Raw genomic sequence first — 27217 nt, forward strand, 5'->3', positions numbered from 1 at the left:
ATATTAAAAACACTGAGGTCCATGTCTTTATACAGTTTTAAGAGTATAAAATAGAACTCCAAAGTAAATATAAGGGTTTTAGTTGGTATTTTCTAAAACATATACTTATATTTATATTATTTGTGTAAGGGCACTATGCGTTTGCCTGGGACCACTGAGAGAGCATCAAATCCTCCAGAGTTCATTGCAGTTGGCTGTGAGATATCCTAACTAATTGCTGAAACCAAACTTTTCTTCTGCAACCACAGCAAGGATTTTTAAATGCAGAACCAAGTTTGCAGTACTGTAGTCCCTGGGATTTCATTTTACACGTAAACCTTTATACTGATCACGAGAATTTGGGTTTTAAAAGAAAATATTCTCCCCATTATTATAGAAAGAGCAGTGCAAGACATTTGCATTTGACCTTTTTACATACTTAGCCTTGACATATTATAAAGTCCCATTTTATATTTTAATTATGAAACAATAAAATAGATTTATTCAAAGAGAAAGTCAGTTGTTATTTTTAACAAGTATGACATGTTTCCATCAAATCAACAAAAATAACTGGGAATATTGTATTATATTTTACAATTTACTATTTAATCTTATGAAAGAGCTCTAAAGAAATTATATATTAACTTTATACATATTACTATATTATGACACTGATACATAAATAAAATCAGCCCCAGAGTTTAGAATGTATTTAAAATTATGTTTATTCGAGGATAGCTGGATAATAGAACCTTATTTACATTATTATGCACATCATTTTTTGCATAAAATATAATCTCAGGTTGTGATATTAGGTGATTTTTGTAAACTAAGGAAAAATGGGTATTGAAATCTTGGAAACAGGGTTTATAAAGTCAATGTTGGTAATAATAAATATCTGCATTTCTTAATCTCCCCACACATTTCTTTGAATTATCTAGTTTTATTGAAGTAAATTTAACAAGCACTCAGAATTCTCTTCCCATGACTCCTTGCATCCCATTAATTCATACAAATAGGATGGCATTACTGTATAAAAGATTTTGTTTTTATTTCTAACATTTTTCTAATCTTTTATCTATTATTTTTGTGCCTCCAGATGAAATAAACTACATTTAAAGTAGGATATCCAGCACTGAGCCATCTCATGTAGCACCATATCATGTATCTTTTAATGCATCATTATCTGGTGTTCTTTTGTCTCATTGTTTCCCACGTTATTACCAGATTATGCATATTTCATATTCACCTTGTTTTCATGGGTTTTTCATATTTACCATACCAAAACAATTCTCTTACATTAAATCCCAACTTTAATTTGTTTCATTTTAATTCAAACTAGTAGACTTACTTCTTAATACATTTTGCTGTTATCAATAATCCCATTTTAATGTAACACTTGATTATTAGATTGCGCTTAATACTGTCAGTCCTTTAAGCGCAAGGCTTTATATGCATGACAGATTTTGCATATGTTGTATTATAAATATATTTACTGCATGTTTTAGTAGACTCTAAGTCTTTTTAGTAGCACATGCTGTACAATACATCCAAAACAATGCACATTATAATATTAGTAATGTAGAGAACATTCAAGAAACAACAATCATTGATTTTATTATAACAGACTTTATTAGGTGGCATATTTGTGCTTTTGGTGTGTTTAAATTTCCTTATATAATCTATAAAAATAAAGTTCTTTATATAATCTAGATGTCAATACCACTCTCAGATGTATAATTAGCAAAGATTTTTCCTCATTCTATGGAATGTCTTCAGTCAACTGTTTCTTTCAAATTGCAGGAGCTTCTTAATTTCATATAGTCTCCCTTTTGAATTCCTGGAATTGTTCTTGAGCTATTGGGGGTCTGTCAAAACATGGTTCAGGAAAGGAGTCATGGGAAGAGAATTCTGAGAGCTTGTGAAATTTACTCCAATAAAACTAGTTAAGAATATTGTGACCCAGTTTATTCACATCACGAAATTGTTCTTGTAATGTGTTTTTGTGCTCCTCCCAGGTAGAGCAGATCCAATTCAATGTTTGTATGCCCCTATTAAAAATCACGTTTTGCCATGTGCTTTGTCCTTGTAATTGAACACTTTACACATGTGACTCTTCTTAACCCTCAGAGTATAAATTGATGCACTAAGTCAATTTTGCTATTGCATGAGATTTTATTCTGCTTCATTTATTGGTGGCATTCTCCCAGGCTCTACTACCTCTAGAGAGGTGACAGGAGTCCTTTTTAGAAAGTTCTTGCCTAGAGCTGTAGCTTGATGTGTTTTTTTCTATCTTCTTAACTGTATGAGAGTCTTGTGTCTCACCTCAAAACCCTTGAACCATTTTAGACCCCTTCATTCTATCCAATGGGTTGAGCATATTTGATGCCACTCAACCAATTCATTTCCACTTGGATTGAGTTTACTGAGATATGCATTGATCATAAATTGAGAAATCTCAGTCATCCTAGAAGAACAATTTTTAGAATGTATGCTTACTATGTACTCATGGGTATAAACCTGGCAATTTTGAAAGTTTCAGGTCCTTAAAAGAACAGAATTTAAAAATACTTCACCAACCCAGGAATAGCAGTTTAAAATCTCTGAAAAGTGTGACAAAAACATCTAAATAATTTATAAACTATAAGATAGGCACTTATGTTGTTTCCTTTTGCTTATAAGTTTAGGATCTAGCTATATAAATGAACATATACCATATGGCTTCTGTAGCACAAAATATTAAAATTAAATACATAGCATATATAAATATATACCTTATATGTGTATGCAAATACATAAATGTATGAATATATCTATATTATTTCACAATCCACACAGAGAGTTAAAAATCTAAAAAAATTTCAAATGTTTCAAAGGTGTCAACTTCTTTTACTGAAAATTCAAATGATTCAGGCATTGTTCTTGAGTGACACAAGAAAAAGAGAAAAGATCATTGACTTGCTGGTGGCATTAATTAAATAAATATGAGCACTATAGTGCAATATGTCTATTTTTAAATAAGCTCACAGAGAGGAAATTTCACAGAGAAGGAAATATAGTTTTGTTATAATATCCCAGTTTTTACATTACTACAAACCAAATGTATCATTTCTTTGCTTTGTTTTCTTTGGGAAATTATATCCCAAAACAGATAAACAGGAGTCTGAAATTCTGTTAAGATAATTATATACCAATATAGTATATATTATGGTAATATTAAATATTGTTTTAATTATTTCTTATGGTAGGCTTAAAATACCTTAGAGATTAAATTTAAAAAATTTCAATAAGATGAAGAAAATCAATCCAATAAAGGAAATACATTTTAAAACATTGAGGGGTTGTAAAAATATACATTATGTACTATGCAAGCATTCATGAAAGACATGGCTAACACCTGGAATATTATATCATGCTTAAGGAGAAGAGACAAAATGCTTATCATTATAATGATAATAATGTTTACAAACTGATAAAAGATCAATTAAAAAGGATATCCTCATCTGGGAGTTAATATTTTTAAAATTGTAAATTCAAGAGTTCTGAGGAGACCCGAATTTTTCTTATAGAATAATATGGAATGTACATTCTAGAAAGGAGGTTTTAAAGCCAAAATTTATTGATGTATTAAATGATGCACAAGTTTAGATCCATTTGATGAAATTTGATCTTATGAATGTGCAATTACATTAATTGCACAACATTTGTTTGAATCAATTACAACTGTAGTAACTGACTGAATCTTTGTGACTCTGGCATGCAATTGTGTAAATTGCAGTTTGACCCTTAAATTTGAGTTAATTTACTACATAGGGCACATTTGGAGTGGCAAACATTAGGGAATGCTACTGAAAATTACAGAGTAATTAACTTATATGTCAGGTATTACTATTTTTTTTTTTTTTTTTTTTAGGTTGCCGTTTGCCTCCCCTGTTTTTGTCTGTCCATCTTGATCCTTAATGAAATTCTGGCTAGTATAGGAATATCTCTACATTTTTTATTTTGCATTTACCCTACTAACCACTACCTTTTAACTATTTATTTCTTCCATTCGGTTTAAAGTCTTTTATTTCTTTTCCTTTTTAATCCCTGTCAAACATCTAATTTTTCTAACTTTTTTGAAATAAAATTAATATAATATAAATTATTATTTTGGGATATTTCAAGTATATAGTTCAGAAATTTTCACTTGAAACCCAGTGACAGCAAATGCTTATTGACTGGACTGATGACTTTTTACATTTGATGTATGATTTGATCCTTATGTAACATTCTAACTCAGATGCTGCTTTGTAGTGGGCTTAAAGATAGGGAGAGAAAGAGAAAGAACATAACACTGGATGGGTAGGGAGCTGAGGGAATATTGGAGAAGCTGGAGGATGAGACAAATATGATCAAAATACATTATATGAAATTATCAAAAATGTATAAAGCAATTAGAAAAATAGTAATTGCAATATACACAGTGAAAAAAATTTAAAGGTCAAATTATTTTCTCCCAAGGTTATGAGATAATGTGTTTTTGTTTTGTTTTGTATTTGATTTTATTTTACCTAATTGTGAAGGCACATTAATTAAGTCTCAAATCATGCTTCAAAGTTTTTTTTAAAGAAAAAAAAAACAACAACAAAGACTCCATCATTTAATGTTAGCCCACTTCTTTTAGATTTTTTACTCAATAAATTACATAACATGGCATGATTTTGCTTAGGTCAGTGTTCTCTAGCTTGCTTTTTCTCTGTCTTTCCTTCTCTGTCTCTGTCTCTCTGTCTCTGTCTCTCTCTCTCTCTGGCATAGCACTGAACTCAAGGCCTTGCAGGAGCTATGTAAGGGTTATGTCACTGTGCCACTGCAGAATAGCATTAAGTTACCTAATTCTCTCTGTTGTTTGCTGACTGGCATTTCTGTAATCAATGACTGTGCTTTCCCCTGTATTTGTTTTTAATAATGAATTTAACAATCCTGTTGATGTGTATTAAATTTAAAGCAGTTTCTTAAAAATAGGACAAAAAAATTTTAAAATTACAAGTATTTTAATCAAGGAATGGATATCTATAAAAAGAAATATCTGATTTTTTTAAAACATATTTTTATTAAAAGGTTATTTTCAGAACTTTTTAATATGTTTCAAGAACATTTAAAGCAACCATATAATGATGAATATTTCGGGATGATGATAAATTATATGAGACATTTCTTTATGTCATGATAAGAACATTGTGGTCCATAAAATAATGGTCATTTGTTTTACACTTGACATTTAGTTTAGCTACTATGTCTTATTGTCCTATGAATATTTGCTAAAAATTCATACATTATCCACATTGAACAAAATACTGGCCTTATTTAGTTATTTTCTTCAGTTAAGGAGAAATGTTGTATATTTGTTTATCTTCATTTTCTTTGTTTTGCTTACCTTTTGCTGTGGATATCGCTGTGTGTAAATAAAGTTCTGATTGGCCAGTGGCCAGGCAGGAAGTATAGGCGGGACAAGAGAGAAGAGAATTCTGGGAGGTGGAAGGCTGGGTGGAGAAAGACACCGCCAGCTGCCACCTTAACAAGATGTCAGGTACTGGTAAGCCACGATCCATGTGGCAAAGTATAGATAAATAGAGATGGATTAATTTAAGATAGAAAAAGTAGATAACAAAAAGCCTGCCACAGCCATACAGTTTCTAAACAATGTAAGTTTCTGTGTGTTTACTTGGTTGGTTCTGAGCGTCTATGGGCCTGGCGGGTGAGAGAGATTTGTACTGACTGTGGGCCAGGCAGGAAAACTCTAACTACAACCTTTATTTCTGCAAAGTGAGTTCTGACATCCTAATATGAACAGAAATCAGGTAACGTCTGTTAAGTTAGAACACACCATAGATCTGCTGTTTTACCTAACTGGTTTTAGTATTGCAAAGGCCTATTTCATCTGTTAGTCTCAAAGGTTAGACCATATGTGAGCCCTTACCATTTGTAATTTTTCAGCAAAAGATAAAATGCAAAGATACATATTTAAAACACACAGCACAAATCTGTAATGTCTTTGAATATGTTAAACATTATTAAAATTAAATATTTCTGCTATAAAACAAACAAGCAGTGAAAAGATAAGCCACAGTCTAAGAGAATATTTGTAGATAAGCATGCAAATGACTTATGCAAATACATAAAGAACTTTAATATTCAACATGGTTGTTTCAAAACAGGTAAAATATTTCAGTAGACTTCTTAGCAACAAGACAGACACTACTAATAGGCATGAAAAATACGCTCAATTTACTATGTCTCTAAAAAATCGGAAGTATTCAAACAACGAAGAGTTACAACTGTACATCTGGTAGAGTGGTTGCATTGGAAACAGTGATAATACTCAATGTTACCAAAGGTGTGGAGGAATAGGAATTCCTATCCTTTGTGTCTTTGATTGCAATATGACTCAGAAAATTTACAAGACAGTTGGGTAACTTTTCCTATAAACTTATGCATCATTTTATCTTATAATTCAACAGTTATAACTTTTATACTTACCCAAATTAAACAAAAAAAACTTTTGTTCATATGCAAATTCTTTAGATGTAATTAAAGCTTTCTAGATTTAAAATTAACAAATTTTTTGCTTACATTTATTGATTGAATAAATTGAGTACATTAATACAGCATTATCTACTATCATATAAGATACAATTTCAAGGAAACACATAATAAATTAATATGAATGGCTAGATAGTGGAAGATTCCATATATGTGGCATACTAGGAGAGGCACACAATAGAAAAAAAAAATGACCAGTTCTTTTTAAGGATTCTAGTGGATTAAAGGTTGAGTATTCAAAGAAAAATTAGAGATGCTTAGAATGTAGAGATTATTCTACTTGATATTATAATGATTATTCTGTCATTGACCAAAATATAGACAGCACAACACAGACAAGATTCCTAATATTATGTTACCTGTTAATCTTCATGATTAATAATCCATGGACACTGACTCCACCATAGCTAGGAAAGCATTACACTAATATAAGATGGGAGTAACGATGTAAATATGGGAGAAACTGGGTGGTGGTAGTACATAGGATTTCATTGTACTTTGCATACAATTGTCTTATCAACCTAAAACATTTTTTTAAAAATCTATTTATCAAAAACAAATTATAATAGTAACAAAGAAAGATACTTTCACCACTGAGTGCCTCTAGTGGCTCTGTGTAATATAAAATCCTTTGTATGTTAGTCTGTTTTCTTTCATTCATCATTCCATTTCATTAACTACTGAACTTAGAGCAATATAGTATTTTTTATTGTTTATGGGCTAATAAAATGCTTATTATCAACTATCCACTTTCTACTTTGATTTTCCCTCTTTCTTCTATTGAACATATTTTTCCCACATAATATAATGGGATTAGTGTTTTTCTTCCCTCTTCTCCTTCCAGTTTCTCCCCATCTCCACCCATTTGGATCCACCCATTTCCAGTGGAGCTAACAGATCTTTCCATCCTAAATTCCCTTCCCTAACTTATTGCTTTATCCTATTCCCCAATTCCAGTAGGCATGCCCTGAGATCCCACAGGCCACTCTAACGAGGGAAGCAAGTAGACTAACTGCTGACATTCACCTATCCCTCTTCTCCAAGTCCAATCTCCAGTGGACCACACAGGTGCTAGATTCCACACACCTCTCCCACTCACTGCTTTATCTCCTACTCCAGGAGGCATTGCTGAGGATACACTCCACTCCGTCAGGGAAGCAGGTGTGCTACCTACAAATATCTACTATCCTAACCCCTGAATTCCCTACTTTCGAATAAGTGCCGTAGTTCTGTGAACTCATGTTGTCCTTTCGAAATACATTATGTTTAAGATGTGTATTTATGCCTTCTACTCATTTACAGTTTTTTACTGCAGTTTCGCCATATCACTACAAATAGGAGGATTACCATGGTCTGTGATATGTGATCATATAATATCATCCCTACACTTATTCCTTTTCTTTTCTTTACTCAGTCCAGGCAATTCACCCTCCACTCTTACTTCAGATAATTCAAATATAGCCCAGTTCATGGTTTCTGTGTCTTCTGATGTCCTTCCCCTTTCTTTCTCTTTTATAATTTTTTTTTTTTTTTCTGGAGCGGAGGCAAGTGCTCTACCATTGAGCTAACTCCCCAATGTCCTTCCCCATTCTTATACTAAATACCTACTTGTGTGCTCAAGTGTCACAATCTGAGGAACTGAATTTCACTGCATTGTTTAAACACAGGCTCAAAGCTTACCATTTTTATGTCATTCTGTTTATGTGCATATATATGTGTGTGTGTGTGTGTGTGTTTGTGTGTATATATGTGTGTGTGTGTATATATATATGTGTGTGTATGTATGTGCGTGTGTATGTATGTGTGTGTGTGTGTGTAATATATGTTACATTTATTTTTCATTTTTAATGTTATCTTAACTCTTTTCTCACGTAGATTTAAAATACAGTATTTCCATAGTATCCATTACAAACATGTAATGTAACAATATTTCCTACTAAATTTTGTTTTTCATTTCTAAGAAGAGTACCTCATGTTGAATATGTTCAAAGAAAATATGCTGCTAAACACAAAGTCGTACTAACTTGTTTCTCTTTTGGATTTGCTAATTTCAAGATTTTGATAAAATAACTTCATTGCAGTAATATTAATATTCTCTTTTTTTGCTTAAAATATTTTTGTTAGAAAATATTTAAAATAAAGCAAAAGAATGGAGGAGATGTTTACTTAAAATAAAGATATCCAAACACATATTTGGATGTTTTTAAATTTTATCTGAAAACAAATAATACATGCAACATTCTTCTATATGTTATTGAAAGCATTCTTTTAGTTTAACCATCTGAGAAACCAGTGCTGTATTCGAGAAAAGGTATTTATTGACATTTTTAGATATTTTACTTTTCCAGTGTGCACAATAATATTTTTCTAATAGGCCAGAAATTACAATTAAGTAAAAGAGAATTTATATTCATAAAGTTTTGTGGGAAAGTATGTGCCTAGTTACTGTAGGTTTTGAGGCTCTGACTCCACCAGGTGTCTTTTCCATACCAAAATTTCTACACCCAGAATGAAATATAGCAAGTTGTTTGTAGCAAGAATCATAAATGGTCTTATTAATAAAATCAAATCTGAGGCCAGTTATTGGGTGAATGCTGAAAGATCAGAGACACAGAACAAGCTACAGTTTCCTCACCTTACCAGTTCCTCACCTGTTCTTGTATCCTCAGACTGGAAGCTTCTGAGTCCTCATCTGAATGGCTCTCAGCTGAACTGCTGCTCCAAAGCCTAAAAGCTTAACTAGCCAAATGGTTAACTAGCTCTGGTGCCTGGTTTTCATGCCTTATATATCTCTGCCATCACTCCCTGAGATTAAAGGCTCGCTTTCCAGGATTAAAGGCGTGAGTCACCATACCTGGCTGTTTCTAATGAGGCCTTGAACTCAGAGATCCAGAGGTATTTCTGTCTCTGAAATGCTTGAATTAAAGGCGTGTGCTACCACTGCCTATCCTCATGTTTAATATTGTGGCTGTCCTGTTCTCTGACCCCAGATAAGTTTATTTGGGGGGAACACACAATATTTTGGGGAACACAATACCACCACAGTTGTTGATATATATCATATAACCTACTGTTCCATTATTTAGACTGTTATAATGTCCTTTAATCCAAATTAATATTTATACTACCAAGTTTTATAAAAATATAATCTTTAGTTCAGAAATGTGACTAGCATATAAAAATACTTTTAATTATACATAGTAAAGGTATAGGATATGTTTCAAAAATTGAAACACAGCAGCATTCGCTGAACTATCCCATAAGACAAGATTAATTTCAATAATGCTTCTGCTTTAAACATCATCCGTATGTGTAAGATTAATCATGTTTTAGCTAGAAGCATTGTTGGAATGTTTGATGCATATTAATGTCCCAGCAGTTATGGTTATTTATCTTCATATTCAAAAGTTGTCACAGTCTCAGCATTAATAATGTGCAAATTCACAACTCTGCAAAGTATGCTATTATGCACATTTTCTAATAGGAAAAAGAATTCTTAAAGATACAATGTTAATCTCTTATGTAACATGGTTAAATGAACTTTTTTTACACTGTTTTACATCTCTCATAATAAGCCAGTTTCAAGAAAATTCCCCTTACTGACACTAATGAAAATAACTTTAGTGAATAGGTTCATAAAAAAACCAAAACAAATATTTTCCTTATATGAAGTTATCCTTACAATTAAACTGTAGAGCAATACTGTATCCAACTCATATATATGAAATATTTAGTTAAATGTGTCCACATAATTTTCCTTTAACTTTATGTGAAAAGACTGGTGGGTGTGTATGTGTGTGTGTGTGTGTGTGTGTGTGTGTGCGTGTGCGTGTGCGTGTGTGTGTGTGTTTGTGTGTGTGTGTGTGTGTGTCCCTTGCCTTGTGTATGTAGTATGTTGTATAGGTTGTGGCATATGTATTCATTCATAAGGTTATATGTAGATGCACATGCATGTGTGTGCATATATGTACACTTAGTGTGCCAATAAAGTACTTGGATATCAGCAAAAATAATTATATCACTAAAAAGAAAATAATAGAGAAAACATAGTCTCTATTTTCTAAACTATTAAATATGATAACTAGATTAATTAATTTACAGCTAGTCACTAATAACTATCCTGTTTATTGAATGGTTATTTTTATTTTTATGTTCATCTATATTGTGATATATATATGTGTGTATATATGATGTAATAATATCCTTCCTGTATCATTTAGTGTTGCTCTTTGTATATGTTTTTACGGCAGGACACTTGGTGTTGGGTATTCATTCCAGGTGCTAATCCCTGCAGAAGTCAGATCCCTTTCTCAACAGTCATTATTCTGTTGTTATCATTTTATACACAAGAACTTTTGAGATTTTCCCTATCTAATCTTGGAATGTCAACTGATGTTTGCATTATTCAGTTTTGTTTAGGCAACCATAACTGAGATTTTCTGGGTGTATTTCACTGTCCTTTGTAGAAGACACAACAATACAGCAGACATTCTAGTCCTCCAGCTCTTAGAATCCTTTGTCTCTTCTTCCATGATGTTCCTTGAGCCTTAGGTACAAAGGTTGAGTTGTAGATGTATCAATTGGACACTGGCACCCAGTGGTCAGTTCTATGCATTTTTTTATCAGTTGTGATTTCTGTGGTGTTTTCCTTGTACTTCAAAATGAAGCTTCATAGACTATGGCTGAAAACTAAATGTATCTTTGCGTTATAAAGTTAAATTTGTAACACATTTATGTAGCCAGGAGCTTTCCTGCATCCCACAGCCTCTCAGTCCCAAGTAAACATACCTAGGCTTATATTAATTACAAACTCTTTGGGCTATGGCTTAGGCTTCTTGCTAGCTGACTTTCACCTTAAATTAACCATTTCTATTAATCTATGTGCTGCCATGTGGCTGTGGCATTGCTGGTCTGCTGTCATCTTGTTGCCCTTGGGCAGACATCTGACTTGACTCTGCTCCTCCTCCTCCTCCCTGTGTCTCTCTTAAATTTCCCACCTGACTCCTATCCTGCCTTACCATAGGTCAAAACAGCTTCATTTTTAACCAATAGCAGTAACACATAGTCTCAGCATAGAGAAATACCATCCCAAAGGACATTTGGAAATTTTACTTGCTTAGAAAATAGCAGCAGTAGGTTTTCATCTAGGTTCCATGGACTCACTAGTTGTAAGTATTTGAGTGGATTTACAGTACTAAGAATAAATACCCATATAATGAAGTGGGGCATAAGTGTAATTATATAGCTATTTATTACCTCTACAATATAAATGCCACTGTTGAACCATGAAGAACATTTTGCAGTGGGTCATTGTTGTGTATCATAGAGGTAATAGCTGTGTAGGGATATTGATCGCTTTTCTAAAACAGGAAGACTTAATCGCAAGTTTAGTACTATGAGAGTTAGCCCCCAAAGAGGAGTCATCCAGTTCAGGATCAGGTCCTGCAAGTCCTATGTTTTCAATGTGAAATGTCTTCAGAAAAAGGGATTTACCTTCAAAAGATTTTACATATTTTTTTGAGATTATAATTACATTTCTCCCTTCCCTTTCTTCCTTCCAAATTCTCCCTTATACCCATTCCTCTTCTCTTTAAAATTCTCTAATTGTTATTGTGTTACTGACATCACTATTTTGTAACATTACAGACTTCATTTGGAATAAGATTGAATATTATTACTATTATTATTATTATTATTATTATTATCTTAATTAAGAATTCATTTCCATGGACAGTTGAATTGGGAAAGAAATAGCCACCACCTAACTTTCTTAAATGTGCATTATGATTTACAACATTCTTCATAGATCATGGTAATTAGAATGATAATGTGTGAAAAATTGGAGAGACTTGAATATACATAATTAGTACATGATTAGTTTTTCTTCCAAAATATTACATTCAATTAATTAATTCTAACATTAATTTCTCAAAATGACTGTGTCAATTATTACTGTTTTATTTGGTGATATTTTTAGTGTACTTTAAACAATGTGTTTAAAGAATTGGAAATTTTTGAAAAATAATAAAATATGATTGAATTCTTGTTCTTTGCCTTTTAAAAGATGTTTCCATGGTATATAGATGATCTCATTTTAAAAATAATTTTCATTCTTCTGATGAGTAATTACATTCAGAGTGATACCACAATTTTATCAGGCACTTTAATAAAGTGGAATAAAGAAGCTGTCTATATATTTTCAATTGATTTGACCAGCTTTTATGATGTTTTTTTATAAAGTGCTTGCTTTATGTCTTGAAAATGTTTCCCATCTATGTTTTAACTTTTCATTCAATTAATTGTACATTTAGGAAACCACAGTTTCCTATGATACTGTAGTTCTTATCACAGTTTCTTTCTTTTTTCTATCTCCATGGCTCTCTGTAGAAATAGTTAAAACCAGAAGAAAAATTAACCTGTATTTTCTTTATGATTTGCAACATATATATGAATATATGAATATATGAATGTGTCTATAAGTCAACTGTAGGATATTAAAGCCTTCACATTAGTCTGCAAAACGCTGAAAATTTAACTCAAAAATATCTATCCATGAAAAAGCAACATATTTAGCTATCAACACATGCAACCAGCATTTAAACAGGTATATGAAAACTGTGTTACCAAGCTTCCTATAATGTAAAGACAGTTTTACATACATCTCTCTAATACTAAGAAAAATGTGTGCATATTGCCAAGTATGATCAGTATTTTTAGTTTATTCATCTGGACTGAATTTTTTAATGACCAAGGAAACATATCTCCTAGTGTACCTATATGCTTATTTTCAGACATCTTTAAATGTGGAGGGAATGCTTTTCCTGCATATAGACATCACCATCCCATAAATTAGATTGGCATCTTAACCTGAAAAGGACCAAATAACCAGAATACCAGCATTCAATCTTACCTGTTTCAAGAGTGCTAATACAACTTGACCAGTATAACCAGGAGCTTGACCCTCTTCCTGCCATTACCTTTCTCTGATGATGCACTGTTTCTTCAAACTATGAACCAAATAAACCTATCTTTTCTGTGTTCCATTTTTAAGGTATTTCATCACATCAACCCTAAAAGTAACTGATTTTTTAAAAGTACCAAAATATGGAGACATTGCAATTATAAACCAGATAGTTCTTAAGTTTTAGGAACTTATTTATGGATCAAAAGTAATATATCACCATGCAGAAATCCTGATTTAGCAAATTTAGTTTCAATCCCTGTTTAAATATAATAATTACATATTTATTTAAATAACTTTTCAATTTATGAGACTGTAAAACCTGTCTGAAATATTCACGGACACACCCAGAAGTATGTTTCTACTAAGTGACAATCATAAGAAATTTAATAAAATGAATTCTGCATAAGGACAATATCCTGACTCTTACAGTTTAGAAAGCATATTTCCCCATAATTTTGCAGATTATTTACATAGATTTTTTTTAACTAAAATTGCTTCTACAGTGAGTTGTCTTTTTCCCATAACTCTTTTTGCATTTTATGCTTAATTTTTTATTCCATTAATATATTTATAATTTTACCTGGAAGATAAGAACATATAATGCATGATCAGTTTGTTCTGTAAGGTACATTTTATGTTCCTACTCATTTAAAATTGAAATTTTATGTAATATTTTTTTTTACTTTAAAAAGTCCCATTGAAAATCAGGATAATTTTTAGAGGGAGAATAAAAGTTAGGAAGAAGTGTAGTGATATCAGGCTTTTGAATACACTTCTATCTTTTAAGTAGGATGAGCAGTATCCTATTTTCACACAAGCCAACCTTTTTTTTTTTTCCACAGGGAATGACATGATAACATTGATTTACTGTTAGGTAAATAACAATTTATCTTGATTACTGTCTACCACTCAATGTAGCACAACTTACCCTTCCTAGTTTGGAGTGTATATTGTAACGTTTTTTATTAGAGTGTGTGCATTTCACATAAAAATAGAATGCAGTTTTGGTTCTTAGCATGACCTTGTCATTTGAAAAAAGTATTACATTTTTAATGGCATATAATTTAAAATGCCTGTAGGAGTGAGTTGAATTTACTGAGATATTTTTTAGAGTAATTACTTACCAGAGGATGTCAGAACACTTGTGCTGTACCAACCTCCTTCAGTGCAGATATTTGAGACTACTTGAAATGAATTAACACTTCTACCATTAATGTTTGATGGCAGGCCATACTGAAAAAGATGGATGCTTATATAATTGACATCCTTAACATTTAGCACTGAACATTTAAATGCCAGATACATAATCCGGGATAAATGTCAGGACCTAACTCAATAATATTTAATGATGTATCAGGACATGGATGAGCTTGAGTCAGTTTACATTATTAATGAAATTATTAAAAGTTTGTTTAATTGTCTCTATGCAAAATGAGGAAGGTTATGTTCACATAATTATTTGGGAAAAAATCTTTAATTTTCCTTTTCTACCAATTAGAGATATCAAGTATTTTGTTTACTCTTATTACTATAAAAGATATTTTTGAAAAAGGAAACAGCAAGTTTATTAAACATGTTAAATACTTCAATATATGATAGTTGACATAATATCAAATTATGGTTTATATTTTATATAGTTTCATTCACTTATTCTTTTCTTAGCAAATTATGTGTCTGATAAAGATATTCTAATTTATAGTAGATATACATAATAAAAACCTGAAGGAAAAGAAAAAGATAGTGCAGAAGCAATGCCTTTTTAAAAATTACCAAGACATAATAATTAAGTATTATGGTTAAGGTATGGCTAAAACCTTGGGAGGTGACTCAGCTGTTCAGAACCTGCACTGCTTGCAATTGCAGAGGAATTGAATTCAGTTTTCCACACCCACGTTAGTATGTTCACACATGACTCCAGCTTTATGGGATCCAATGCTTTTGGCCTCTGCAGACAGGAGCAGTTGTATACAAACATATGCAAACCTGCACAAACACAGAAATGTACACTCCTGAGAAAAATATAAATTAAAGAAAAAAAACCACAGAAGTACAGGTGCCATTTGATGCACCAATGGTAAATCTATGAAAATGAGTACCAAAAGTTTCACAATGCATTTTCATTTTTAATTAATACTACATATGAAGGCTGGACAGATAGCTCAAAGATTTAAAAGCCCTTTCTGCTCTTTCCGAGAACCAGAGTTTAGTTCCCCAAACTCATGCTGAGCAGCTCATGACTTCCTGTAACTCTAGTTCCAGGGGGACTAATACATTTGTCTGGCTTCTGTGGTTACCTACCTACATTCATGTACACACACACACACACACACACACACACACACACACACACACACATACACTCACACACACACAGACACACACACACAAAATCAGACATGAGGAGGGGTATATGGAAGGTTTGAAGAGAGAAATTTTGTAAAAATAGAGTATAACTTCCTAAAGAAAAGAAGTTAATGATAAAGTAGTGCTTGGCATATTTGCGAAGTGGATTTTAACTGTTTAATAGCCTTTATAAACTCTATATTATATATACTTGATAGTAAAAGAACAGTGAAGCAAACTATGGTTTAATTTGTCAGTTGAAAAAGTTCTAAATTCTGAAATCATAAACTATATCACCTCTAAGGGAAGAGAATGAGCTATGCCATAGCTGACTTGTAGTTAACCACATCCATCCACACAGACAACATTCTCAGAGATTCAAATAATATTAATAATTAAATCAAATTTTGCTTCCTACAGTGGAAAACAGTATTGTAAATAATAGACATAGAAATCAGGGTATACTAGTAAGAAAATAAAAGTAGCCACAGATGTCAGCAGGTATAGACAAAATTCTAAATGGTCTTATTAAATAAGAAACACAGAGCCAAATACAGAGTTAAAAGTCCAAGAGATCCCAGCACTAGCAAAGAGCCAAGACCACCTTATCTTACCACTCACTGTTGTCCTCCTTAGAGGGAGACCTTCTTCCTATGTGTCTTGCATTTTATTGTTTTACTGTTCTGCCTTCTCATTGGCCCTAAGCCCAGACATGTGACTTCCTCATCACTGCCTGTCTATACAGACCTCTTGGTCTCTAAGGTTGATACTGGGATTAAAGACTCAAAGGTCACCATGCTTGGCTGTGTCCTTGACCATACAGCGACTCTACTTGCCATGTGATCAGATTAAGGGTATAGGCTACCACCACATGACTTTGATTCTTGGCTCACTAATGACCTCTGATTTCCAGGCAAAATTTATTTATTAACATACAAATAAAATCACATTTCAGCACAATTAAAATATCACCACAAGCAGGCATTGATTAAGTACAGTTCTCATTCCCATCTCTGAACTTTGATGTGGATATTATGCATGCTACAAAAGTTGATAAAATAATCTTTCACCATATAGTTAGAGTACCTCTTATTTTAATGACTACATAGTTTTCAGAAAAACTTACAATTGCTCTTGAGATCAGAATAACTGTTCTAATATTTTTCACACATTCCCTTTATTAAAGTGTAGTAGAGGTATTTTGGGTTTTGTTTGTTTGTTTTTGTTTTATAGGTTTCCTGAAAATTGATATTGCAGTTGATAGAATGTATATAGTCAGAAATGAGCTGGGATGCCACTTATTAAGGACATGCATTGAAATGGAAGATGATATGACTAGTTGCTCTATTTTGTGCAGTTGCATGTGCTCACCTGCATTGAGTGGACTTGTCTGGGTATTTGCATGTGGAAGCCAGAAGATGAATCATGCCTATCTTCCTATGTTGTTCTTCAGCTTATTTATGAGACAGAGTTTCTCACAAAGCCCAGAGCTTCCTATTTCATCTAGGTGGGATGTCTAGAAATTCCCAGGCATATGGCTGTATTGAAGAATCTCAAATACAGTACTGGTATTGTAGGAATGTACAGTCACAAGCCTAGCTTTTGTGAAGTTGTTGGGGAACCAAACATGTCTTAATGCTTGAACAGCAAGTAATTTACACACTAACCTATCACCACATATTAAAAAAAAAAAAAAAATACAACTTTGGCGCAGGCCTTTAATACCAGCACTCGGGAGGCAGAGGCAGGAGGATCTCTGTGAGTTTGAGGCCAGCCTGGGCTACCAAGTGAGTTCCAGGACAGTGCAATGCTACACAGAGAAACCCTGTTTCTGAAAAAAAAAAAAAAAAAAAAAAAAAACAAAAAACAAAAAACAAAAAACAAAAAAACAAACCTTAAAACAGAGAAAATATACCGCAACTATTCAATACAATCTTATCTGATGTTCTGTTATTGTTATACGGACTTAATTAGTGGCATTTTATATTTTGAGTTTTAAGTTTAAATATTATAATTTTATATTATTCTTTGAAAATTGTAAAAATGTACACATGCATCTCAATATTATCCAAACTTCAAATATAAGAATAATTATCTGTAAACAAATAATGTGCAAAATTATAACACAAAGAAAGTGTCTGTTTTAATTTGATATCTAGGGTTGTAATAAAACCTTCTTAGCAAAAGCAGTTTTGGGAGAAAAGTGTTTATTTGGCCTGTGCTTCCAAGTCCCAGTCCATTACTGAGGAAAATTAAGGCAAGGACTTAGGCAGACACTGTTAGAAGAGCCATGGACGAACCCTGCTTGCTTGTTTTCTCTCTAACTCTGTTTTATACAGCAGAGGGCCCATCTGCCTATAGATGGAACTCTCCACAGTGAAATGGTTCTCTTATATCAATCAACAATCACAAGAAAGTCCACAGGCCAATTTGATTGAAGTAAAATTTCTTGATTAAGATTCTTTCTTGACTTCTGCATGTGTGAAATTACCAGCTAAAGGCAACTTGGACACTATCCATATCCTACTATATTATAACAGAACTGAATAATGAATGTGTTTGTTCAGTCTACACACTTAAGGGTCTCTCATCTATAACTTCTACGAATACTCCATCCTATTTATTTTCCTGCATTTTCTTTTTTTATTATTAAGAAATTGTCTATTCATTTTATATACCAATCACAGATTCCCCTCTCCTCCCCCAGCTTTATGCCCAACTCAACCCTCATTCCCACCTCCTCCAAGGCAAGGTCTCCCATGGGGAATCAGCAGAGTCTGATACATTCAGTTGAGGCAGGTCCAAGCCCCTCCTCCCTGTACCAAGGCTGTGCAAAGTGTCTCATCATATGCACTAGGCTTAAAAAAGCCAGCTCACATACTAGGAACGGGTCACAATCCCATTGCCTAGGGGCCCCCTAAACAGCTCAAGCTAAACAACTATCTCACTTATTCAGAGGGACTAGTCCAGTACCATGGGGGCTCCTCAGGTATTGGTCTGTAGATGTAACCATCTTGTTAAATAAGAAACACAGAGCCAATTGCAGAGTTAAAAGCCAAGAGGTCAGAGCAATAGCTGAGAGCTGAAAACCTTACCCTTCACTGCTGCTCTGTCTTTCCTTTCCTCAAGAGAGCTACTTCTGTGTGCTTTTTTCTTTTTTATAGACTTTCTGTTCTGCTTTCTCATTGGTTGTAAACCCAGCCACATGACCTCCTCTTCACTGCCTGTCTGTACAGACCTCCAGGTCTTCTATGGTTCGTATTGAGATTAAAGGTGTGCATCGCCATGTTGGCTGTATCCTTGAACACACAGAGATCTGCCTAGCTATGCCTCCCAAGTGTTGGGATTAAAGGCATGCACCACCACCACCCAGCTTCTGCTATGGCTTGCTCTGACCCCAAGGCAACTTTATTAACATACAAATAAAATCACATTTCAATACAAATAAAATTTCACTGTATTTCCCCTTTTCTATTTTAATAAAAAGAAAAAAAGGAAAAAAGTTATAACTAATATAAGAAAAACTATATACAAAAGTACAATAACTATATACCATACATACAAGCAATAAATACCTAAATAATGTCTAGTCTATTTGCATTGACAAATTCAGAGAAAATAATTCCATAATCTATCCTATTTTGGTAAGTCCAAAATGTACCTGATTCACTTTCTATCCTAACTTATATTACTAACAGAACTGTCTTATAACATCTTTCAAATTTATACACTTACACCTCTTGTGAGTTTCTTTTCTGAAATTCTTAACAAGGAAAACTTTAACTAACTGATCTTCAACTCCCTCAGAGACCCAAGAAGGAAATAATATTACCTAATAAAAAATAAAAAACAGGAAGTGCATGCAAGCAGCTTCCAAAAAATGTGAGTTGACAGAAACAGCCAGCCCCCTGGACAGTCATCTGTGGTTTCTCTGGAGTGTTGGGGCATCATCCTCAGCCTATAGGCTTAGCGTATCTGACAGACTCTTTTGTGAACTAGGATGTATACAACATCAACAGTTTGACCTCACACTTGGTGAGAACAGTCCATGTACCAGAAACACCTGAATTCCATTAGTGTCATATCATGATTCTGGATTTTAATTCTGGAAATTGTTGATTTTTTTTTTTAATTCAGCTGTCCATTTTTTCTGGCTGTGTATATGTGGCTTCATCTTGGCATCCCATTCTTCTCTACATCTCTTTATTAAATGCCAGTCTACTATTGAGAGGAGTGAGCTTGGTTATTCTTCAAGAATAACTGTTTCATCTGCTGTTCCATTGCACATCAGAAGCCATCGGCCCACTCCCTGTTCAGCTGCATTTGAAGAAAAGGGCATGGTACCTTTTCCAGATTGCAAAGGCCACTCACTTCAGGGATAAGTGCCATATTGTCCTGGCTTCAGAAGATGCCTTTTGTTAAAGCCACAACCACACTTGTTTCGGCAAGAATCGGTAGTTCTTGGTTTCATGCCCTGTCTGTCCTGTTTGTCAGCAGTTGATTCAAGGATACTTTGTTGTCCAGTGGCTAACTTTTGCCACAATGAAAGTTAACTCCATATGCAGTTTCTTCAATGCCCATATTTTCTCTGCAGTAGATTGGTACTGCCAGGAGCTGACATGTCTCATAGTCATAACAAAAAAGAAAAACTCCTAAATTATTAAAACATTTTAAATGCCATATTCTGTAGATCTCTGAAGGGTTTGAAGATGGCCTGTCTATCTAAAATATATCTGTTTGATCTTGAAAACACACCTAATATGACTACAAGTTTGATTGTAATGTCTAACTACTAACTTTCATTTCTATATATCCTAATAGTTGGTAATAATAACATTCAAGGATTAGCAAATTGCTTTACATTGTTAAATGAGTGGTATAAGTACAATATCTCGAGCAAGACTAGAAATATGTGTATAGTGTAGTGCTCTGGAACTCCCAAGTTGAGTAACTGCGGCCCTGCTTGCCTGACCTTGACCTTGATGTCCTCCCTCTGCTGATTCCGGGCTTGTCTCCACCCTCCTGAATGCTTAAGGGAAGTTCCTTGTTTGTGTTTCCTGCATTTGGTGTAAACAGCTTAGATGCAAGAATGTAGAACATTCAGTAGCAAACTTCTGCCCTCCAGGGTTCCTCCATTGTGCTGTAAGCCTGTATTTAAGGTATTTATTCTTCAATAAATGGCATTCGGCATCCTCTGGCATGAATGACCTGCTTTCTTTTGTCTCTTGTTTTTTGATCCACAGCCCCTTGCTAGGACATGGTAAATGGATGCTACTGCGCTACCGCAACAGTATAGCATATTCTAACAATCTCAATCTCTCTCTCTCTCTCTCTTCCTCTCTCTCTCTCTCTCTCTCTCTCTCTCTCTCTCTCTCTCTCTCTCTCTGTATATATATATTTATAATTTGTATACAATATAAAACAATCCAATCCAATGTAAAGTATTTAAAACTAGTAATTGTCTTTTTCTTTTTTTTTAAACAAGCACCTTAAATCTAATCTCCTTTTCCTAACCCTTTCCCTAACCCTTAACAACAACTTGTAACCAACCCTCCTAAACAATGAAAACTATCCCAGACCCAATATCCATAAAAAGACCAAAAAACCATCCACCCCACACCACCACTTTGGGAATGTGGGTGTTGTATTCTTAAAATTGCTTCCTGCTGGGTATAGGTGATCTTTATTCTGAAAAGAAAAAAATTGGGGTTAATTGTCAAATTCTAGGAAAGGTAACTATATTCTTTGTTATCCATAATGCCAAAGTTCAGAGTTTATCTCAAGTCCTTATTCAAGTAGTCTTTGAAACTGGATCATCTCAGCTAGCCATCTCAGAATTGCTCTAAGTACTTTGTAGTCCAAAGCTGATCTGTAGATAATGTTTGTCAGCTTAGTGATATTACTATTGTCCACATGGAATTGTCATTGTGGGGCCCCATCTTCTTCCTGAAGGTTTCAGTTGATGTTAGGCCTGGCCATGATTTCCTGCAGAAAACTGAAAAGAGACTCGAACACAAAGATATGTATAGGTAGCTAATTGAAGCCTTTTTTCTAAAATTAGTTAGTAGTTTATGTGACCATTATTATCTTAACGAAGTTTTATATATACACATATGATATATAAAAATATATAATATATATATTAAGTTTTGATATAAAATTCATATTTTAAGAAAAGTTTAAATAATCAGAATAGAATCAAAGAATTTAGATTAGTAATAGAATAGTCCCTTAATTAATTTGGCTTTTCTCCTATCCCATGTCAGAAGATGGCTCTTTCTTCTGGTATGATACAAGGAGTTTACATTTTCATTTAACAACATGCTTGAGTTTAAAGAAGGAGAGAGCCATTCTCCAACTCCTAAGTCAACTTTAAATTTTAATTGAACTGGGACTACAAGAAGACCAATAGTGTTAATTTTTTTAGAGAAGAGCAGAAACAAACATTTAGGAAGATTTATGAAATTTTATAGATGATATACCAATAGGCCATTTTAATCTTTTTCCTGGGACAGATGATTTGTCCTTTTTCTTCAGTTGTCTCATTTGTCCAGTGTTCTTCAGATTCCTTAGCCTTCATTCTCCTAAAAGACAAAAAAGAAAACCCTTCCCCAAGTTTATCCACAGTTCATGTGTTTCCACTAGTTTGCCTAGTTGTCTCTGTACTTTTTCCAATCATGGTCTTGATATCTCTTGCTCATAGCAGCCTTCCTCTCTCTCATCAACTGGACTCCTAGAGCTCTACCTGGGACCATCTTACATCTGTCAGAATGGCTAATATAAAAAGCACTGAAGACATCTTATGTTGGAAAGGATGTGGAGCAAAGGGAACACTCCTCCACTGTAGGTGGGAATGCAAACTTGTACAGCCACTTTGGAAATCAGTATGTTGGTTTCTCAGAAAATTGGAAATCAATCTTCCTCAAGACCCAGCTATATCACTCTTTGGCATATACCAAAGGAATGCTCAATTATACCACAAGGACATATGCTCAACTATGTTCATAGCAGCATTATTTGTAATAGCCGGAAGCTGGCAACAACCTACATGCCCCTCAACTGAAGAACAGATAAAGAAATGTGATACATATACACAATGGAGTACTACTCAGCAGAGAAAAATTAATGGCATCATGAGGTTTCCAGGCAAATGGATGGAACTAGTGAGGTAACCCTGACTCAGAAGGACAAGCATGGTATATACTCCTGCATTTTTTAATCTGTAGCAGGAAGATGTTTTGTGAACTTCCATAAGCCAATTAAAAATTTGATTAAACAGTGCTACCATATCAACAATAATCCTTGAATTTTCTTATATGGTTCTATCCTTTGTGGCTCACTATGTTTGAATGCTATCTGTATTTAAGCCTCTTAGAATGTGAGGATCACTTTTTTTTTAACCTTTTTAGAGCTTTATTGGGAGAGAGAGAGAGAGAAAGAAAGGAAAAGGGGGAGAAGGAGAGAGAGAGAGAGACCATGTGGAGGGAAGAGAGAGGAAAGAGAAAAGGTGAGGATCACTTTTTTTAACCATTGGTTTTTATACTAACTTTTTATATTTAAAAAACTTGGCAAATATTAGAGACATTGCCTAGATGCTGATAATATAGTTAATTTATATAATTTCAGATGCTAGCTAAGTGCCTCCACAAATGCTTCTTATAAGAACATTTTAATAATTGTATTATATTAAACCTGAAATATAAAGTCACTGCATTCATAAGCTTCTGCTGAACTTATCTTAGCAATATTGTACATATCAACATAAAATAGTTTTAGTTTGGGGAGGCTTAATAAAAATGAAAGAAAATTTTGTGTAATGTAAAATTCCCTTAATTTTATTTTATATATTCCATGCTCTTTCATAACCAATGTTAAATGTTCATTTATTATATATATCAAGCACTGTTTTAATTTAGCGGAACTGTCTATTCCTTAAATATAAATTCTTCTAAAACATGTGTAGAACTAAATCTTCCAAAATATGTTTAAGTCAAATTATATATTTGGAATTCACACATTAGTTAAATTATTTTCAATTAAGTTGCATAATGTGAAAATTATGGGCTGGCAAGATGACTTAACTCTAAAAGATGCCTGCCATCAAGCCTCATAAGCTGAGTTCAGTCTCCAAACCTGCAACAATTGAAGGAAAGAGCCAACTTCTGAAAGTTATTTCTTGACCTCTACACACATGGTGTATAACACACACACACACACACACACACACACACACACACACACACACACACACACAAATGTGGCAGTGAGGAAAACCCAAGTTCTCTGCAAAACTAAGCCATCTCTTCTTCCTAGTAACAAGTCCTAATTTTGTCTGAATATTGGCAGCCCCAGTTGATGAGGAAATAAGTATAAGGAAGACTTTGAAAGTCTAATGTAATTGCATCTGCCATCACTAGTTTGGAAATTCAAATTGTATAGTATTTCTACATATGCACATGTACTATGACTTCTGTGATTTGAAAAACAACAACAACAAAAATACCAAAAGTAGCTAGGGGAAGAAAGGGCAGATTATACCTACAGGTTCCAGTGCTTTAAGGAGGGAAACCAGAACAGGAAATCAAGGCAGGAACTGAAGCCGAGGGCATAGAGGAATATCATTTAACTGAATCTCTTTACATGTCTTGATTGGTCTGCTTTCTCTTACAACTCAGAAACATCTGCCCACAATGGCCTTGCACACAATGTTCCTTCTCATAGTAAACATCAATTCAGAAAATGCCCATGGGCATTTCATAACTGAGGTTTCTGCTTCCTAGGGACCTCTAGTTTGTGTCAAGTTGACAACAATCACCCAGCATAATTCCTATGCTTATTATGGTCTACAGCATTGGGAGAGATGTTACCTACTTATCTTTCATTAATTCAGGTTTTCTTATTGATTAAATCAAGATACATTTTCCGTTTTAGATAATTTGCATTGACTCACATATATATGTACCTTAACCTTGCAGATATATAATATGTATAACTTATAACTACATATTCATTCAGTTTATAGATATATGTATTAAATTTGTAACTAGTTATTTTTTTAGTGTTACTAATCAGTTAAACTTTTGCCTTTGGCTATTACTATCTGCAGATTCTATTGCTAATCCTCTTGTTCAAATATTGAGTTCAAGTTCTTGCTTATGAACCAGTAGTTCTGGGGTTATTTATGTTACACGCATTTTATTCACTTGCTTCACAGCTTATGGTGATTGGAAGATGGTGGTGGGAAAGAGAAGGAGGAGGAAGAGGCTGTACCTTGGGTTATCACTCAGGGGGCAAGTTCTCCCCTTTCATGCAGTGTTCTCTTATGAAATGAGGCTTCAAGATGATTCTGACATCATAATTCATATTTGAAAGTGGACTGGACTAGACAGAATCATAGTAGTGTTTAGAATTTATCAGTAAAAGTTGTTACACATATCTGCATTCAAATGCTCAGCCCTCAGTCATGTTGTCCTGCTTCAAAGTCATGATATAGAGCAAACACATTTTTGTATGCCCAAAGGGAAAGAAAATGTATGACTAATGTAAATATCATTTCCATGAAACAATATGTTTAAATAAGGCTGATATTTGAGGAAAATTTTAAACACCAAATTAAAAAAATAATTCATGGGGTAAGATAGTCTTTTGAATCATAATGTAATATTTAATATTTAATATGAGAGGATAGCAGAAAACATACATAATTTTCTCATATAGGCAAATTTTTTATACTCATTATCTTAGTTAGGGTTTCTATTGCTTTGATGACCAATAAGGAAGTTAAACGGTTTATTTGGCTTTCACGTCCATATTGCTGTTCATCAAAAAAGGAAGTCAGGACAGAAACTCAAACAGGGCAGAATCTAAAGGCAGGAGCAGATGCAGAAGCCGTGGAGGGGTGCTGCTTACTAATTTGCTCATCATGGCTTGATTAGCCTGCAATCTTATAAAATTCAGAACCATCTGCCTAGGAATAGCACCATCAGTGGGCTCTCCCTCATTAATCACTAATTTTAAAAAAGGCTCTACTGGATTGCATATAACCCAAAATTACAGATTCACTTTCTTAACTGAAGTTTCCTGCACACAGATGACGCCAGTTTGCGTCAGGTTGACATAAAACTATCCAGCACAGTCATACCTAGCTAACATTCATACTCTGAATTTGAAGTTAGAGGAACAATTTTGATTTAAAGTCCTGAGTGAATTATGATCTTTATCTTGTAAAGATAAAGACAGTTACTATAAATTTGAAATTAATTGGCATCTGAAATAATGCTATTGAAATTATATTAAGTTTATTCCTGGAAAAATGCATATTGTCATAGAACTGCAAGTGACACATCACCTCTCAGTTTAGAATTTTAAAGAATGTTGCAAAGGTACAGATTACTAAGCCAGGGGACATTTCATGATGATTCCAAGAAACAAATCTGTAAGAATGTGGTGCATATGAAATTCTATATGGTAATTTAATTGGATTGCCAATAATTGCTTAAATAATATTAGTATTTTTGTATATTCTGTGAAACAATTTCTTCAGGATGTTTACATAGAAGTAAATGTTTGTGTTGTTTTTTAGTTTCCACCTGAGGAAAGTTGAAGTTTAACAGATTAGTAGATCTATCTATGTATCTGTCTCTATCATCTATCTATCTATCTATCATCTATTTCTCAATCTATCATCATCATCTATCATCTCTCTCTCTCTCACTCACCCCATCCCTTTCTCTCCTCTCTCAGAAAGGAGCTAATTTTACTCCTATACTTCTGTTCATTTACACTAAGATGCTGATCAACACATTTAATGATGCATCTGACATTATTTTCACAGCACAGTTTTTATGTGATTGCTTTGGATTGTGTTGACATGAGTGTAAACACTGAAAATAAGTTCATCTTGTCTGTTAGTTATTTAGAACACTTGGCAGATCTGGTAAGCAATCCTTGTCAGCCTTTTCTAAAGAAACACAATTTCTCATTTGTGGACTTTTGTCGATTTATATTTCATTATCTGGACAGTATAGAAACAGATAGCTAATGATGCAATTAGAAATAAATATGCTTTACCTATATAAAACTGAATTGAATTTCACTCACTAGGGATTAATTTACACTAATATACTTTAAACAAGAAGAAATTTGGAATAAAAATTAAAGATAGACTATGGATAAGCATGTTGGCCTATTTTAGTTATTGGTAGATAATATAGATGCAGACTCATATAGATGCATAGACACAGATATAAAGTTGTGAGGCCCAAGTAATATTATTTTTCATATGCAATTGCTGTATTTTGTATTTTTACTTCATAATGTATTAAATGAGTTTTGTCAGTCATCCAAGTG

The sequence above is a fragment of the Onychomys torridus genome, chromosome 10 (genome assembly GCF_903995425.1).
Source record: "Onychomys torridus chromosome 10, mOncTor1.1, whole genome shotgun sequence".
NCBI classification, from domain to species: Eukaryota; Metazoa; Chordata; class Mammalia; order Rodentia; family Cricetidae; genus Onychomys; species Onychomys torridus.